The sequence below is a fragment of the Pinus tabuliformis genome, chromosome 9 (genome assembly GCF_031772625.1).
Source record: "Pinus tabuliformis cultivar Carrire ecotype Pingquan chromosome 9, CPIR1, whole genome shotgun sequence".
NCBI lineage: Eukaryota > Viridiplantae > Streptophyta > Pinopsida > Pinales > Pinaceae > Pinus > Pinus tabuliformis.
In genome coordinates this window covers 112,103,318-112,122,915 of record NC_142307.1, presented here as the reverse complement: position 1 = coordinate 112,122,915, position 19,598 = coordinate 112,103,318, and positions in this window count along the sequence as shown.

Sequence of the window (19,598 nt, the reverse complement as noted above, 5' to 3'; positions counted from 1 at the left end):
AAGGATTGCTTTGAGGTCCTTTGGGATAGATGAATGCCTTTAGCCCTTCTTCCTTCTTGTCCTTCCTAGACTGAGCTATCAATAGCTTTCCCTTCACCTCTACAAACTCAAACAATAGTCAGTCTATAGACAAGCATACAATCAATCAGAAAATCAATCCTTGACTGCCAAAACACCTTCTAGAGAAGCAATCTTTTCTCTACCAATCAAGCATTCTGAGTTGATACCACTTGCTCTGGTATAACCAGCTTTGTTATCACCTTCTTTGAAGGTGGGGTTAACCAATCTTATGCTCTGATACCAACTGATCTAGAAATGGGGCACTAAAGGCTTCTTGTTAAGTTTACAAGAACCTCTCCCACTTCCAAATCTTAAATATTCCCAAGTCTAGTCATTAACCAATTGCGGAATTAATAAGTGCTTGAAAATATAGGTATATGCTTATGTTTGTTTTAAAATTGTTTATGTGTTGTAAATTGATTTGCTTAAACTAATATAAAACATATAACAGTGAAATAATACAGCAAATGAGCATCACACATAAGACAACAAGTTTAATATGGAGTTCACCCAAAAATATTGGGCTATGTTTCCTTGAGCTCTAGTCAACTCGACTAGGCTCTCTAGATTTATAGCAACAGTTCTTTTACAAGCTCCATGCTCAACTCCACTAATTTACACAGAACACAATGGGCTTAGAACACAATCTTATCCTTGGCTTTGAAACTCTCAGGCTTTCTAGCTCTAGTTCTGTCTCGTGGCTCTGCCTTATACTTTTTCTTTGTCTCTGCAACTCCCCCTTTGTCTCTGACATTGAGTGGCTTTTAAGCTTATTAGCGCTTGTCTGTTCATTTCCCCTTTCGGGCTCTTTGGCTCCCAGCCTCTGTTCGTTCAAATCCCCTCTAAGTGTTAAAAAATCATTGTGGAATGCCTTCAGGTATGGTGGCCACCTATTTTTAAATGGAAAGGACCATTGGCACATTTGAAATCCCCAAAAGTCATGTCACTATTTACATAGAGAAATACATAGAAACGCTGAAAAATCCACCAAAATTCTTTCTATTGGACTTCAAATATTATTGAATCCACCCTACAATTCCATCAGCTATGCTTTTATATCGCTATCGGAAGTCACAAGCCATGGGTTCCTTTGTATTTGGGTTTATAATGGAAAAACACCAAATACACAAATAAACCTGACAAATGGCTTTATATCGGAATTCAAATAAAATTAAATCCGCCTCATAATCCTATCGGGTCCACCTTTGGTCACTATTACAAGTCCATCATTGATCTGCGTGATCTCTGATCCAATGGTTAATATCCATTTCTGATGGCTTATGTGTACGCGGATTACATGCCCAGAAAGGCAGTTTTCTCTCTCCAGCACCAAGCCACGTGTCGGCCAGTGTATGGGATCGGGCGGAGCCCACCCAATACCACTTACCACATGAGGTCTAGCCAAAATCCCACTCATTACGGACCTCAAATAATATAAGGCTACGTTTATAAACCTTTCGAGTCCGGTTTTTATTGTTTTGGGCACATTTCCTTTGTATTTCAGCTTTATAACGTAAATGCGTAAATAAACAGGAAAGCCCGACAATTCACTTTTTATTAGATCTCAAAATTTATAGAGCCACATTTATAAAATCCCATTGGGTTCGGCTTATTTTAAGTCACATATTATATTGGCCCCTCTCCTTTGTATCACCGCGATGCGATATTGCAATACGATATATCACATTCGCATATTGCATGGTCTTCGGCCCTTTGTATTGATTCCAATCCTGATCGCCGATCACCAATCGCATCGTCATTTTGTAGTCGCATTTCCCAACAGCCCAAGGTTCTTTCCATTGATTGTGGATTATGCCAATTGCCGAAGCCGATTCATCGCATATCACAATCAGCTCCGCCCAGGGTCACGACATTGCATTCATGCCTTCCTCTGACCCGATATGTCAAAGATTGGTGATTAGGGGTCTCTTCTGCCTCTGCTTTAAGTCCACCCTTTGAACCATTTGCGATGAGATTTCCTTTATAAGGCCTTTTATTTCATTTTTAGAAGATTTTACCTCCTTTTCAAAGGAAAAAGGAAAACTTCTTTGTGCGATAACTTATGCATCCGAAGTCCATTTTAGCCCATTCAAGATGTAGTAGATCTAGAATGAAAAGCTATACACAATGGAACTATTTCCAAGAGCATCCTTGGACTTTAATTTTCCTCTGTGAGGAGCACTTAGGCTTAGAAGTCTATCCAAAATCAATTTTGGATCATGCCTTCCCACTAAAGAAATTTTGGTCTCCAAAAGATTGATATACTGATCTGAACAGTAAATGAGAGTAACATCACCCTCTTCTTTCAACCTCCTTACACTTTCCTCTGCATAGTTCCCTTGAACCAAATTTTGTGACCACTTTCCTCCCTGGATGTGCTAGTTCTCCTGGGAAGAACTATCTTCCTTCTTGACCTCATGCAGAACTCCTGTTGAGATGGTCATAGAAGGTAGTTTGAACTGCTTCACAAAAGATTTCATTTGTACCCATTTGACATGCTGTCAACAACAACTATTAAAAACAACAGAAATACAGACAACAACTGGATGGCCTAAACTCCTACTTCAACAAAAGAAACAGATTTCACATCTTTTGAAAACCTCCATGTCTTTACATCTACATACAAATGATGGATTAGATAACAAGCCCACCAAACATGCTCTTAAAACAAATGACCCTTCAAGTCAAGCATGTAGATAGAGACTATTAAGACTCTTTTTATAAAGATGAAACACCTCATCATTATCTACATCTTGGAGACCAAATCAACTTTTCCCAAGTCAGTATTGCATCACATGCATGTCAAAGCAACCAACCCTGCAAGTTAATTACACATACATGTTCAAATACAAGGAAAACATCAACATCCCTGTGTTCATGCACATCATGCTCATGCATGCATCTCATCCTTCAACTTTCACTTAAGCACACTGTACTTTCGAAGATGAAATGAAATATAATGTTGCAGCAACAAAGTGAGCCTCCTACTCAACTTTTCTATTCACCTTCTTGGTAAAACCCTACAACTTGCATTCTGTCAACAAATAAATGCAAATAGATGCATTATATCAATAGACATGCAATATTAATTGGATCAGAACTCTAACCATTTCTTACCAATCCATTTCAAAGGTGCTACTTTTCTTTGCACATCAACGTCAACATGTGAATCATCCTAAGACACATCCTTCATGGAATATTCATTTCCATTCCCACCATTCTCTCTTTCCACCTTCTTCAACTTTTGTGGAAGCATTGTTGGATTCAGAGTCCAACATTTTGCAGCAACATGTCCTTGCTTATGGCAGTAAGTGCAACACATGTGCATCCTCTTGACAGCATGATTTTCCTTGTCTAATGGACCTTTGGCTTCTTTCTTCTTTTCCTTCAAAAGTTTCTTGTATGTCTCCATTCTCTTCCAACATCTAGAAACATGATGGTTATCCAAACCACAAAAGGAACATGCAATTCTTTTACCAAATCTATGTGGAAATTTATCATGCTAAACAAAATCAAAAGGAATATGATTAGAACCAGGTTTATACCTTTATCTTTCACCTTTATTGCCCTCATGAGGAGGTGAATAAAATGAAGAAGTGGTTTCCTTTGGAACACCATCAATCTCTTCAAGGACTTCAGAGTTTCCACGACTCTCTGGTTTAATTGTGTGCTTCTAAACACCTGCATCATGCAAATGATTTTCAAACTATTGCATTCCTCCTGAATACAATCTTCACACTCTTGAGGTAGAAGACCTACAATGCAACTCCTTCTTGGAGTTGTTTCAATTGTCTTCATGGCAGCTTGAGAACTTTCTCCATAAGACTGTCCATAGCCAAGAACCAAACATTTAGGCCTTTCCTCAACCATTATTGGTTCAACAACACCTTGTGCATGCTTTCCCAAGCCTTTTCCTTCATAACCCATCTTGGACATTAGCTTGGAACCTATGCCTCTAGTATGTTTATGAAAAGAACCAATGTAAGCATTCTTAGAAGAATTTGAAGACAAACTGGAATTGTTTGCCTCTTCTTCAAGTTGATAATTGACTAAGGATTCTTTGGCAACAAAGAGTTGTAACTCCAACTCATGCATCCTTTTCAGGTTCATATTTTCAATATGAAGTTGCCTCTCCATTTCCTACAATTTTTCGGAAAGCAATTGCTTCTCTTCCTTCATGGAATTCAACTGCTCTCTAAGTATGTTTCTCTTCCTTCCATCCTCAGACATTTCTCTCACCTTGTCCATCTGTTATAGACATTTTTGGGCACTGCAACCCCAAGCATAAAATTTCCATAAACCAAGGGCTCCTAAGTCCCTAAAAGTGTTGTTCCAACCCCTAAAGGAACAAGGTCAACTGATTACAGCTTCTCCCAGAAGTTCTCCATGAAAAACTACTCAGAACTGGTCAAAACATGATGATTTCACCTGCTCCATAGGCAAAGTGCGTTGCATCTCACCTAAGTACACTCAGTGGGTGTGTTGCATTTCAAAAATCCCTTCTATGGGGTGTGATGGGCGAGAAGAGACAAATGGCAGTGTCAATCCGCGAGGTGGAGAAGCATGGAATCTTCCATAAACTTCTCCTATGACACTTACCTTTCTGAATTCGACCAGGGATGAGTAAGAGATCATCAATCTCAAAGTGGAAGCAAGAACTATCATAGGGAAGACACTAATCAAATCACAAGCTGACTCATCTCCCTTACAGACATCTATATATGGATCCCTCATCCTAGAGATCCGAGGGCTGGAATTTTGCATCTTGTAAGGAATTGTTGTTGGTTTCTTGAGGCAACATCATAGTGTCGGGTGATCTAAGCTTTGCATGAGGTGAAGAAGGGCTTACTTGCTGAGAGGATGATGTTGGGTCAGAACAACTGGTTGTAACTCTCTTGGCTCTTTCTTGATTATCAATAAAGATATTCAAGTTTTCCTCCATACTCTTGCGTAATCTATGTTTTGTGAATTTGTATGGTCAATTTACATCTGATCCTAGATTGTTTATGATAATAGATCCATGTTCTCGTATAGTGTTATGCTACTTTGATTCTACAGGTACTTTGTGAAGCTGGGTATACAAGAAAGCAAGTAGCAAAGGACTATCAGAAGAGAGAGGAATCGAACAAGGAACCAAGAGCAAGACAGAGGTTGGTCTCCTTTATTCTTCTCTCATCTATCTTTCATAAAGGAAAACGAAAGCAGTTTTACTTTGTTTGTTTCTAAGGTAGCTACCTGCCTTAATGGGATTAGCAGTTCTGCATAGACACTTTTCCCTGTAACAAAATGGCGACTCCACTGGGGAAAAATTGGGAAGAAAACTTGAAGAAACTTTGTTGGTAGCAAGTTGCTCTTGAACATGACACTTTCACTCCGCATCCAAGTCAGGTTGGGTTGTTTCATTCACCGGTCACATCACCATGGTCACATCACATCATCCACATTTGGGGTTAATGCTACCAATCCATCATGTCAATGTCGTCGATATGTTCAAGAGAAGTCACTCAGAGAATTCACCTGTGTCTCACCCGCTGCAATACATTTACGCTCCATTCTTTTATGACCGCCACCCTGAACCTTATATCACCAGACTGTTTTCACCTCCATTAAAATCATTTACTCCGTTCCGTGTCATTGATGTGGGATTCATTAAGGCCCTCGTATGATGGATCGCTTCTTGTTGACATCAGCTCATTATCCAAGAAGTCGATCTAGGAACACCCCTTTCAGTACTTTGAAGCTTGCATGCCTCAATTGCAAGTTTCTCACTTCCGGCAACAGGTTTACATCAATGACCTTCGACCAAAAGATTTTGCGTGGTGTTCGACGCCAAGTCCTTTATTCACACCACGTGAATTGTACTGCAGTACCTTGAGGATCATTATCATTATCGGTGATTCCTCTCACGCCTGTTAACAACTTACATCATTGGTTGGTAATCAGGTGATGTCTTTCCATGTTTGAGTTCAGAACATCTCTCACATGGATCGACTTGTACTTTGAGTGAAAATTGAATGAGATTGAAGACCCCAGATCTAGTTTCATCCATCCGGGTTGTGACATATATTCAGGAAAATAAAGACATCAAATGTACATCATTGCTGCACAGATAATCATCCAATCAAAGGGATGATGGCTCTACCAGAATCATCAGTCTACACTAAGACGATTGTCTATCCTATGTACATAAAAATGGATTTATAAAGTTGAGCATGGGAATGCCCGCCTCATCTAGATCATGAAAATATTATGAAGATAATGTATTGTATTATATCTTATTACAAGTCTCCTTCCAGATTGAAAGAACTTCAGATCCTCATGATAAAGCATTTCACCCGACATCAAATAAGATTAACGACCTCATGCTTTAGGGGGCAACTGTTATAGACATTTTTGGGCACTGCAACCCCAAGCATAAAATGTCCATAAACCAAGGGCTCCTAAGTCCCTAAAAGTGTTGTTCCAACCCCTAAAGGAATAAGGTCAACTGATTACAGCTTCTCCCAGAAGTTCTCCATGAAAAACTACTCAAAACTGGTCAAAACAGGATCATTTCACCTGCTCCATAGGCAAAGTGCATTGCATCTCACCTAAGTACACTCAGTGGGTGCGTTGCATTTCAAAAATCCCTTCTATGGGGTGCGATGGGTGAGAAGAGACAAATGGCAGTGTCAATCCGCGAGGTGGAGAAGCATGGAATCTTCTAGAAACTTCTCCTATGACACTTGCCTTTCTGAATTCGACCAAGGATGAGTAAGAGATCATCAATCTCCAAGTGGAAGAAAAAACTATCAAAGGGAAGACACTAATCAAATCACAAGCTGACTCATCTCCCTTACAGACATCTATATATGGATCCCTCATCCCAGAGATCCGGGGGTTGGAATTTTGCATCTTGTAAGGAATTGATGTTGGTTTCTTGAGGCAACGTCATAGTGTGGGGTGATCTAAGCTTTGCATGAGGTGAAGAAGGGCTTACTTGCTGAGAGGATGATGCTGGGTCAGAACAACTGGTTGTAACTCTCTTGGCTCTTTCTTGATTATCAATAAAGCTATTCAATTTTTCCTCCATACTCTTGTGTAATCTATGTTTTGTGCATTTGTATGGTCAATTTACATCTGATTCTAGATTGTTTATGATAATAGATCCATGTTCTCGTATAGTGTTATGCTGCTTTGATTCTACAGGTACTCTGTGAAGCTGGGTATACAAGAAAGCAAGTAGCAAAGGACTATCAGAAGAGAGAGGAATCGAATAAGGAACCAAGAGCAAGACAGAGGTTGGTCTCCTTTATTCTTCTCTCATATATCTTTCATAAAGGAAAACGAAAGTAGTTTTACTTTGTTTGTTTCTAAGGTAGCTACCCGCTTTAGTGGAATTATCAGTTCTGCATAGACACTTTTCCCTGTAACACCATCATGATGAACAAGTCTTCATTCATGTCTCGATTAAAGAGTCCTATGATGAAGGAGGAATTTGAGGATACACCTGTCGAAGTTTTCACTATGCCAATGAACAAAAGAACTTCAAACAAGATTAATAAAGAGCTTATTTAAGCAACATTTTGCAACAAACCTCTTTTGCTTCAAGGATTTCTTTGAGGTCCTTTTGGATAGAAGAATGCCTTTAGCCCTTCTTTCTTCTTGTCCTTCCCAGACTGAGCTATCAATAGCTTTCCCTTCACCTCTGCAAACTCAAACAACAGTCAGTCTGCAGACAAGCATACAATCAATCAGACAATCAATCCTTGACTGCCCAAACACCTTCCAGACAAGCAATCTTTGCTCTTTCAATCAAACATTTTGAGTTGATACCACTTGATCTGTTATAACCAGCTTTGATATCACCTTCTTTGAAGGTGGGGTTAACCAATCTTATGCTCTGATACCACCTGATCTAGAAATGGGGCACTAAAGGCTTCTTGTTAAGTTTACAAGAACCTCTCCCACTTCCAAATCTTAACTATTCCCAAGTCTAGTGATTAACCAATTGTGGAATTAATAAGTGCTTGAAAATATAGGTATATACTTATGTTTGTTTTAAAATTGTTTATGTGCTATAAATTGATTTTCTTAAACTAATATAAAACATATAACAGTGAAACAATGTAGCAAATGAGCATCACACATAAGACGACAAGTTTAATATGGAGTTCACCCAAAACTCTTGGGCTACGTCTCCTTGAGCTCTAGTCAACTCGACTAGGCTCTCTGGGATTACGGCAGTAATTCTTTTACAAGCTCCACTCTCAACTCCACTAGTTTACATAGAACACAATGGGCTTAGAACACCATCTTATCCTTGGCTCTGAAGCTCTCAAGTTTTCTAGCTTTGGTTTTGTCTCATTCCTCTGCCTTTTGCTTTTTATTTGTCTCTGCAACTCCCCCTCTGTCTCTTACATTGAGTGGCTTTTAATATTATTGGTGCTTGTCTGTTCGTTTCCCCTTTTGGGCTCTCTGGCTCCCGGCCTCTGTCCGTTCAAATCCCCTCTAAGCATTAAACAATCATTGTGGAATGCCTTCAGGTATGGTGGCCACCTGTTTTTAAATGGAAAGGACCATTGGTGCATTTGAAATCCCCAAAAAGTTGTTTCTCCATTTACACAGAGAAATACACAGAAACGCTGAAAAATCTACCAAAATGCTTTCTATTGGACTTCAAATATTATTGAATCCACCCTATAATTCCATCAGGTCCATTTTTATATTGCTATCACAAGTTGCAGGCCACGGGTTCCTTTGTATTTGGGTTTATAATGGAAAAACCCCAAATGCACAGAAAAACCCGACAAATGGCTTTATATCAAACTTTAAATAATATTAAATCCACCTCATAATCCTATCGGGTCCACCTTTGGTTGCTATTACAAGTCCACCATTGATCCACGTGATCTTTGATCTAGCGGTTAATATCCATTTCGGGCAACTTGTGTGTATGGGGATTACCCGCCCGAAAAGGCGGTTTTCTCTCTCCAACACTAAGCCATGCATTGGCCAATGTATGGGATAGGGCGGAGCCTGCCCAATACCACTTACCGCCTGAGGTCCACCCGAAATCCCACTCATTATAGACCTCAAATAATATAAGGCTACGTTTATAAACCTTTTGAGTCCAGTTTTTATTGCTTTGGGCGCATTTCCTTTGTATTTTGGTTTTATAACGGAAACGCATAAATACACAGGAAAGCCTAATAATTCACTTTTTATCAAATCTCAAAATTTATAGAACCATGTTTATAAAATCCCGTCGGGTCTGGCTTATCGCAAGTCGCATATTATATCGGCCCCACTCCTTTGTATCACAACGATGCGATATATTGCAATCTCATATCGCATGGTCATCGAGGCCTTTGTATTGGTTGCAATCCCGATCACCAATCACATCAGCATTTCATAGTCGCATTGCCCAATGTCCTGAGGTTGTTTCCATTGATTATGGATTATGCCGATTGCCAACATCGATTCATCGCATATTGCAATCGGCTCTGACTGGGATCCCGACATCATATTCATGCCTGCCTTCAACCCGATATGTTGGAGATGGGTGATCGTCGATCTCTTTTGCCTCCGCTTTAAGTCTGCCCTTTGAACCATTTGCGATGCAATTTCCTTTATAAGGCCTTTTATGCCATTTTTATAAGATTTTGCCTCCTTTTCAAAGGACAAAGGAAAACTTCTTTTTGTGATAACTTCTGCATCTAAAGTCTATTTTAGCCTATTCAAGTTGTAGTAGATCCAAAATGAAAAGATCTACGCAATGGGACTATTTCCAAGAGCATCCTTGGACTTTCATTTTTCTCTATGAGGAGCACTTAGACTTAGAAGTCTATCCAGAATCCATTTTGGATCATCCATGGTTGCCCTCCATTCACTATATTGACTTGGTTCTCTATAATTAGAGGGTTCAAAAAAATTTAACATACTAGTTATAAGAGCATGATCCTTATATCTTGTTGGAAACTAAATTTTCCTACTTGATCTCCTAACTGGTGGGCTAGATTCAAATCTATTTTGATCATCCCTTAGTGGACTTGGCCTGTTAACTACATATGTACCATCCACTTCATTTTTCTGCTGCTGCTGCTACTGCTCATGGATGTCCCTTGTTTCATCACTTCCATCTTCCACCAACAAAGGCATGTGTCATTCTTCAATGCCTCTATCATGGTTTCCATGATCAACCTACTCATGGTATACTGCAACTCTACTTGCAAACACTTTATGAGTATAGGGATTAAAAAATTTATAAGCTTTAAACTTTGTGCAATACCCAACAAACATGCATTTAATGGCCTTTGAATCCAATTTCTTCGTATCCTCTTTTGAAACATGAGTAAAATATTTGGAGCCAAAAACTCTTAAATGATTAACTGCAGGCTTAAAACCTACTAAAGCTTCAAATGGAGTTTTAAAATCAAGGCTTTATGTTGGACTCCTATTCTTCAAATATACTGTAGTATTTATTGCTTCTGCCCAAAATCCATTGGACATGTTCTTACCTTTTAACATGCTTCATGCACACTACACAAGGGTTCTATTCTTCCTCTCTGCAACCTCATTCTATTGAGGAGTGTGGGGTACTATGAACTGTTGACTATCCTATGGTCCTTTCAATATTTGATGAAACCACTCTTCTTGTATTCTCCCCCTTGATCTGAGAGGAGAATTTTGATGAATTCCCTTGTCTATTTTTCACTCATGCTTCTGAACTTTTTAAAATATTAAAAAATATGACTCTTCTTTCTGAGAAAATATACCGAAGTAAATCTCATGCAATCATCAACAAATAATAAGAAATAATAGGCACCTCCTAATGACTGTGTTTGCATCGTCCCACATAAATCAATGTGCACAAGCTCTAGTATATCTCACTTCTTTCTATCTAAGTTTATAGGAAAATCATCTCTATTCATCTTCCCAAGAGTACATGCCTCACAATCAACATGAACATTCCTTAAAATAGGAAGACCATTGACCATACGTCCTTTTTGAAGTAGCAACAAGTCATTAAAATTGATGTGATCGAATCTTTGATGCCATAAGTCTTCTACAGTCATAACTGATGAAGTCAAGGCTTTGTGTGGTGCGCTTCTTACATTCAGCTTATACATGCCTCCCACTTGAATAGATGATGCAATTGGCTTCATATGATCCAAAAAATATTTAATAACACAATAAGACTTAAAAAAATCTACCTTAAGATTCTGATCTAATATCATAGAAACAAAGATCAAATTATTTTTGATCTCAAGTATATATATTACATTCTGAATATGCCTAATATTTCCATCAGGAAATACCACAAGAACATTACCATACCCATTGATTTGGTACCCTCTATCATCACCAAGGTAGATATTAGCACCACTACTGGTTTCTTTGAAATTTTCAAACCAATGTCTATTACCTATCATGTGAGTGGAAGTTTCTGAGTCCACAAACCAAGTTTCTACTTCATCCTCAGCAGAGAATGCAAAATTAGAAACAAACAATCTTAGATTTTTATCTTCATCGGCAAAATGCCTTGCATGCTTCTTATGTCTATGTCGAGTTTCATCAAGACTCTTCTTATGAAAATACTTAACAATATGACCAACTCTATCGTGGTAAAAACATTTGGTTCCTGAATCAATTATATTTGAAGACATACCTTGAGGTCGCTTTCTTTGTGGTGTACCTCTACCTTTCTGTCTTGCATGTGCCTTCCTTATGAAGGGATTCTTCTTCGTCATCGAAACAAGATTTGAACTCTATAGTTTCAGAGTCATCCCCATTTCTTCATCTTACATCAGGATCCCCATCAATTCTTTAAATTTGGGGTCTTTCTCTCTCACATTCAAGCCTGTGATAAATATCGGATAGTCATCAATCATACCATTCATGGTAATCGTGACAAGATCAGTGTTTGACATTATCTCCCCTATGTCACCCAACTTATCTCTGAGCTCCTTGATTCAATAGATGAATGCAGCCACTGATTCATTGTCCTCCATTTTAATGAAGAGAATATTTCTCTTCAAAAACAATGGCCAATTTTTGTTTTTTATCTCGTAGAGGTGCTTGAGAGTTGTCCAGATTTCAGTTGCTGATTTACATTCTCAGACGTGAGGAATAATACAATCTTTCACTAACAATTTTAACAACACTTTCTCTTTATTCTCCCTCTTTTTCCAGTCCTGGATTGTTGTTCTTCTTCTTGCTGTAGATATGGTCGGCTTCAATTCATCACCACTTGCAATCATCCATGCATTTTTCCCCTCAAGCAGGGTCTGCAACTTGAATTTCCAATTCGAATAATTGGATCCATCGAGCTTATTGCTCTTGTTCAGGTATGCCTCTTCCATCTGATTATTCATCTTGATAGGTCTACCTCAAGAAACTTTCGACCTTTGATAATTGAAAAAAGCAGATCCTTGACTTGCTCATAATACTGGATTCGTCAGGCTTATTACACAGCCACTCTTTCACTGTGTCTGGGCTGCGCAACCAAGACACAACCTCAACTCCACAAGGCTCTACATGCAGCAATACCTCGATGCACCAATAGATCAGATGGACCTGTGCCAACCTAAGATCCAAGAGCAGCAGATACAAACAATCCAATGCACATTGTTCCTCTTCATGCAACTCTCTGCTCCTGCATGTAGGTACACACCACAGTCAGCATGTATGCTTGTGGTGCAACACCAATTAGCATAGATGCCACTACAAGGCAGTCAAATGTCTTTTAAGATCTTAACAAATCCACTGCTCCACCACCAACAACCCTTACGTTGTGTTTTACACATGATTTCAACAACCCTTACATTGTACTCACAATTTGATCGGAGGTGAGCTCCACAGATCTACCACCAACTAATGATTATCAAGTCAATAGACAATCAAAAATATAGAGAATAGTGCCCAACAATCTTGAGACCAACAATCTCCAACAAATGCTCACAACACTCACAAAATGCATTTTGATAGCAACCCCAATAAAACATTATTCAAAATTGATTTAATTTTTGAGAGCCCCCTCTTTTCTTTTCTCGAAGGGTTTGATCGACTCAGGCTCAAAGCTCAACAAGATCATAATCTATAGCAATGAATCCATAACGAGATCAAACCTTGTTTGCATGATCTTCAATTCTCAAGACCCATGTGAATGGATTGGGCACTTCTCAATTTTATTAATAGATCTCACCGATGCCACAACTCCAACAACGCCACAATTTCTCATCCACCACGCTATCTAATCTAATCCAAACTTAGATCCATCACCACTCTCCTCTTGCGTTGCACCACACTCCAAAAATTGGCTACAAATTCAATGGTTGGCTTTGCTCCAACGTAGGATGACCCACGGGTACTTTTCTTTGATGCAGATCTTCAACACATATGATCTAACGTTTGTCCACCCTCCATGCTCGCCGCACTTGCAACAACAATGGATGCACTAAAAAAACACTCCAACATGCTAGCTCGACCACGCCAACACACCAATGCTCAACCTGCCAACTTAACAGTTGCACTGCGTAATCTGGGGGTCGAATCTGCACTTATTGGGCACGTTGAAGAGAAATGGTTAGAGTAAGGAGTGAACAATTCACTTTTTAATGAAAATCTTGTGCTTCTCTTAGTGTAGGGGAGCGTGGTTGTCTTGTATAAAGCCTGCGCAACTCCAATTTACTTGAGAGAAAGCACTTCTCCTCCTCGCCACTTCACCTCCACACCAGGAAAATAATCTCACAACCACCAAAAACTAAACAGCTATGATACCATGTTAAGAATGGAAGACAAAATATATTCATCAAATTGAGGAGCTCACAGGTGAGGAGCTTTACCTAGAGACTGCCTCTAGCAGAATGCTCTACACATTTACCATTAATCATCAAGAATAAATAGTTTACATGCAAGTAGGAGAGTTAGAACAACTGATCAAGTGCTCAATTATGCTCAAAAACAAAAGTGTCATAATTTTGTTAAACTCAGGTTCAAATCGAACAACTTGTCATTCTAATTCCAATGGTGTGAACAACACTCAAATCTGAGCTTGTATATAGAAGTTAGAGCAAGTAAAAATTTTAGATTTGACTTGCTTACATGGTAGGATTAGATGATGTGGCAAGCACTTCAGCGAATAAGGAGGCACCAAGTGGCAAGCCTCAATTGGCCCCCGCATATCACAATCACAAGTCATTGGTGGATCACAAAGGAAAGGCTTTACAAAAATCACCCCCCGGCAAGACCAAATTTGTGATGCGATAAATCACATATCATATATCGCAATAGGGAAGCAAGTCGACGTTACAAAATCAACCCCGACAGGTATTGGGTTGCGATGCAATATTTCAATTTAAAATCACAATAGGGCAGTGTCTCGTAGACCTTAAGACCACTGGAACTCCACCGATTGCGATATCCCGTATGCAATTTTTTTGTGGATTCCATTTTATACTCTTGTTGGGTCCACCACATCACAATCGCACTTCGCCTGTCGTGTTCACAGAGCTTAAGCCCACCAATTCTTACCGATTGCGATTTGTGATTCGACTGACAGAATATGGCCCACTGTGCAGTGAAATTTTTTCCCAGTTAGCGGATTTCAAGCTATATTTGATGGTTAGTGGCTGGAAAAGGGGAATTTGTTGAGAAAATTGTGGGAGAAGTGGGAGAGGTCATAAATTATTCAGTTCTTATCCAAATTAGGTGTGAAAGGAGTCAATTCTAGTAGTTTTGGTAATTATGAACTCATTGAGATAGGTTTCAAAGGCATTAGAGTATTATAAACACACTTTTGTTGTACTTTTGAGCATAATAGAGAGGCACAAGCATTGGAAGCTAGACCAAGGAGATGTAACCCAGGAGGGTTGAACTCCTCATCAAATATCTATGTTGTGTGTTGTATTTCGATGTTCTTTGTTGTTATTTTTCTTTTGTTTAACATATGTTTTATGTTAAATTGTTAATAACATTTACATAAGAAACTCTCATGAGAATCAATTAATTAAGCAAAAATGGTGAATCCTTAAGAACTTGATAAGCAAATGATAAGCATCTTGAGTTTTATTCTAAATGGGGAATTGACATAACATTACTAATCTGCTCCATTTTAGATCAAATTGGTATCAGAGCACTCATTTTTTTTACTCGATTTTCTTGTGCAAAGAAGGATTTTATTGTTTTCTATTTTTGTGTCATGCTAACAAGGTTAAAAATCAAAATAAGTGAAGGAAAGCTAGTTGGAAGACCTGAAGTTGGGTCAAGGGGAAGAAGAGCAAGGTTGCCACAATCTCCTACACCGTTTCAGCCTCAAGTTACAATTGAGACCCTAGAGATCATGTCTCATGAAGGAGAACCTACAAACATGATAGGAGATGATAAGACCTTCAAAAAGGCTTTATTTGATATGACATAGATGGTGAAGGTCCTCTATGTAGAGAGGAATAATAGGTTGCAAGGAGAAAGTTCCAAACCTCCCAAAGGAGAAGACTTTTCAGGATGAGGTAATGGAAAAGGAGGTAATGGGAATGGAGAGAAAGCTCCACCATATCCACCATCTTCTTCATCTTCTTCTTCACAAGCATCTTCACACTCTTCCACTAACACTACCCTTACTAATACTCATCATCATTATTCCAAAGGAACTGCTAAATCACCTTTTCTAAATGTTTATGTTAAATTTGAGTTGCCCATGTATAATGGTGAAGTGAATGCAAAGAAGCTTGATAATTAGATTTATTAGTTGGAGGTGTATTGTAGAATTTAGACCTTCAAGGGGATGATATAAAAATTCAGTTGGCTTTATTGAGAATGGAGGGTGTTTTTGATGGTGTTGGACCCACCAACATGTCAAGGAATCTCCCCAGTAAGAAGTCCCAATTAGACCTCAGACTATTTAGTGTAGGAGTCCCAGCAGTGAGTCATATGGTAATGCCTTGACCACAATTTTTCACAGAGGCAATTAAGATAACTCTATTGATAGCAAGGGTGTGATAGCTACAATGGGTCAAGGAAGGTGTGTGAGAGGTTCTAAAACGCAGGGGTTGAGATGAGTGCACCCCTTCAAAACCTGTAATAGTACATAGCTTGGAAGGGAACACACGAGCGAAGATGCATCATAACATGGAAGGCAAGTTAGCAAGCAATCCAAAGTGATGGGTAAACCAACAACACATTTCAGAAAGATTCATACATGTTGATACAGAATATTCAATACATGCATGCATAAGAAAATAACTACATATATCATTAGAGTAAACTAGATAGCATAGAATATAATACAACATATGCATGAAACATGTTGAATCTTGTTATATTAAGAAGTGTAAGTTCCAGTCATACAATACATCTATGTCCAACCGCTAGTTCCAATAGTGGAATGTTGCAGCCACAAACACCTTCTCCTCTAAAGAGATGTACTAGCTCTGCGTAGTGGATAAGCCAAGGCTCGTTACAATACTATTCAAGCTCTCTCCAAGATAGTCTTATCGGAAGCTTGGCTAGACAAAATCCTTTACAATGAGTTATGACATTTTATTTATAGCAAAGGGTGGGGTGACCCTTGACATTCCCCTTTGTGACAGTCTATCTACCCTCATGACTCTTCATCTACTCTATGACTGTTACATCCAATTATTGACACTTGAGTTACACTTGACAAGATGTTGCATTACAATGCACATGTACCGATGTGAGACAAAATGGCTTAAGCAAGCCATGAAAGACATCACTGACACTTAGTCTGTTGTGGTGAGACCAACTCTTTGACATGCTTGTGATGGCAAAGGTGGTGAGTTGATTCCAAGCTTGTTTGTTCATGATGATGTGCAAGGTGACATCTCGCTAAAGTGAACTCTTGCATCTGTTGCATCCGGGTGCATTGGTATGGCTCCTTTGTCCAACTTGTCTGATGGCATGCACATGGCCTTCTTGGATTCAGCTGAAATGACAAAACATTGATGCATAGTATCCATGTTGATCTTTAAGTGTGTGCTAGTGGTCATGTGCATCAACTTGTCGAAGTACATGTTCAACTCCAATCATACTTGCTTCCTTTTTTTTCCCTGGTGAGTGTGCCTGGACCTTGACACCAAGCTTCATTATCTGGAATGTCTAGAAGGAAAGGAATAAAAGAATTTTCAAGGATGAGAAAACTACTCCCCTTGGCCTGATGGAATTAATCTTAAAGCAGATTAAGGAGACTGTATCCACCACTGTGCATAGCCATCCCCCGAATCCTCCCACTGCGCTTGAATTGAGAACTCTCAAGCAGCTGGGTATGCATGAGATCATCCTCAAGGGTCTTAGTAAAAAAGAAAGAGTGTTGGAGAGGGAAAAGGAATTCTGGCATCCTCCACCAAAAGGATATCTGAAATGCAACATTGATGGTGCTTCAAAAAGCAACCTGGGGACTGCAAGTTATGGAGGTGTGTTAAGAGATGAAGAAGGAAAAATAATTTTCACTTTCCACTGCCACTTAGGCAAAGCCACCAACAACATGGCTGAATTAATGGCGTTGGAACAATGTCTGGAGCTACTTAAACTCAATCACAGCTCGAATGTTCTCATCGAAGCAGACTCAGAGATCTCTATAAATGCAGTTAAGAAAATCAGCTATGGTACAACACCTGAAAGGGTCTCAAAACAATGGAGGCTTATACAAGTGTACCAGAGAATCCAAAATCATCTTCAGTGCCTTCGAACGGTTAGCTTCAATCATGTTCGGCGGAAGGCCAATAAACTTGCAGATCTACTCGCCAACCAAGGAGTGATTAATTCTGAGTGCAAAATCGAAATGAAATGGTAGGAATGGGTTGGATCACATGCATGCACACAGTGACATGCATGTTGTTGAATCCCTTGCATGAAATCAACAACACTGCTCACCATGTATACACTGTGCCAGCTGCTGGGATGGATCTATAACTTGTACGGGCACAGTTTCATCCATGAGTGCATGTCGCATCCCTTGCTATTCCTATTCTTGCTGCAACTGATTTGCTTGTTTGTACATCTCATGTTATTCCTTAAGTTGTTTCTTTAGCACATGCAACTCCTTCTTTGTTCCATTCTCTGTCTTCAATTGATATTCATGTCATTTTGTCACCTCATAACATGAGTCTCCAAAGTTGCTTTCATCATTAGTGGGTTTGCTTGAGCTTGCAACTTTGTTCCACCTCTGTGTTGTCAAAAACCTTCCTCTTGTATTCGTTGCATTTGGTATGTTGCCTTCAGCTATTGTTCATGATGCTACTTGCTATGATGCTACTACCATTACATCTTGTTGTCCTTGCCTATGAACAACTTGATGTCTTCGTCAGTAGGCAAGCTCATCGGCACTTGATAAAATGCATCCCCAAGATTTCTCTGAACGGTGTCTTCAACTCTTCTCTCCTAGAAACCATTTTACCTATGCCGCTGAGAGGCAGATGAACACCTGAGATACCTAGAGACATGGAAACACTCATGGAAATAAATTTGTCAGTTGAAAACCAAGATGAACTTGAGAACTGACTTGCAACATACTTTTGTGACTAATCATGAAGGTCACACAATTTCAGCTGAGAGGTCGGGAGACTCACTGCCAAGACTATGTAAGGCATAGTCCAGGTTTTAAAGAGGCTGACTAACTACTGGAACTGTGTAATGCAAAATCTAAACTAGCTACTAACTACTGGAATTATGCAATGCACAATCTTAGTTGGCAATGGTTGAAGGCTCAATGACTACATTGCACAATTTTTTGGGCCAGCAGTCACTATCCCTTAGAATTGCACAATGCAAGACTGGAAGATAGTCACTAGGAAGAAATGCACATTTCCTGATAGGAAGACAAAGCCTTCCCTCTCAGGATTGCATAATTTTGTCTTGGTGAGGCAGAGTCTAGACCAAGGCTACCCAGACTCGCTAACGAGAAACTAAAAGCAAAAGTGAAAGTGAATACATGGTGATACTGAGTGAAAGTAGAAGTGATTTATCATGCATGCAAACATTGAATGAATGATTCAGTAAGTAGATCAACATGCAAGTGGGTGAAGCGAGTCACCGAATCAGTGACCATTCATGCAAAACAATTTCATGCATGTGACAACATTGAGATAGCAATGAAAACTGAAACGTTGCTAGTACAACCTAGTATGTATCAAAATGACAACAAGCACTCACCGAAACCAAGCAGACAATGTTCATATGAAGCAAAACACAAAAAGAGCCAGAAATGAAACACAATATATGGAAAGTGGGCTTACCCCAAGACAATTGAGTTGAATGTGCTGACAACTCCTAGATGCAATGCGGGATGTCAGAGCTACAAGATTGATGTGAGGAATGAGATCTATGGCGTCTGGTTGATGAGTTTTGATAAAATAGAAGTTGTGATGTGCATGCCACAAATCTAAGGAATGCGACACTTGGTGGGAGATTTTTGAAATGATCCTTGCATGTAATCTCCAACTGCAAAAAATAGATCCCTAAAACAAGGGATGTCTTTGCATGTTGCCTTGGGAGAAGCAGCACATGCATGCAAGTCTATTTTTCTTGGTCCCAGAGGGAAC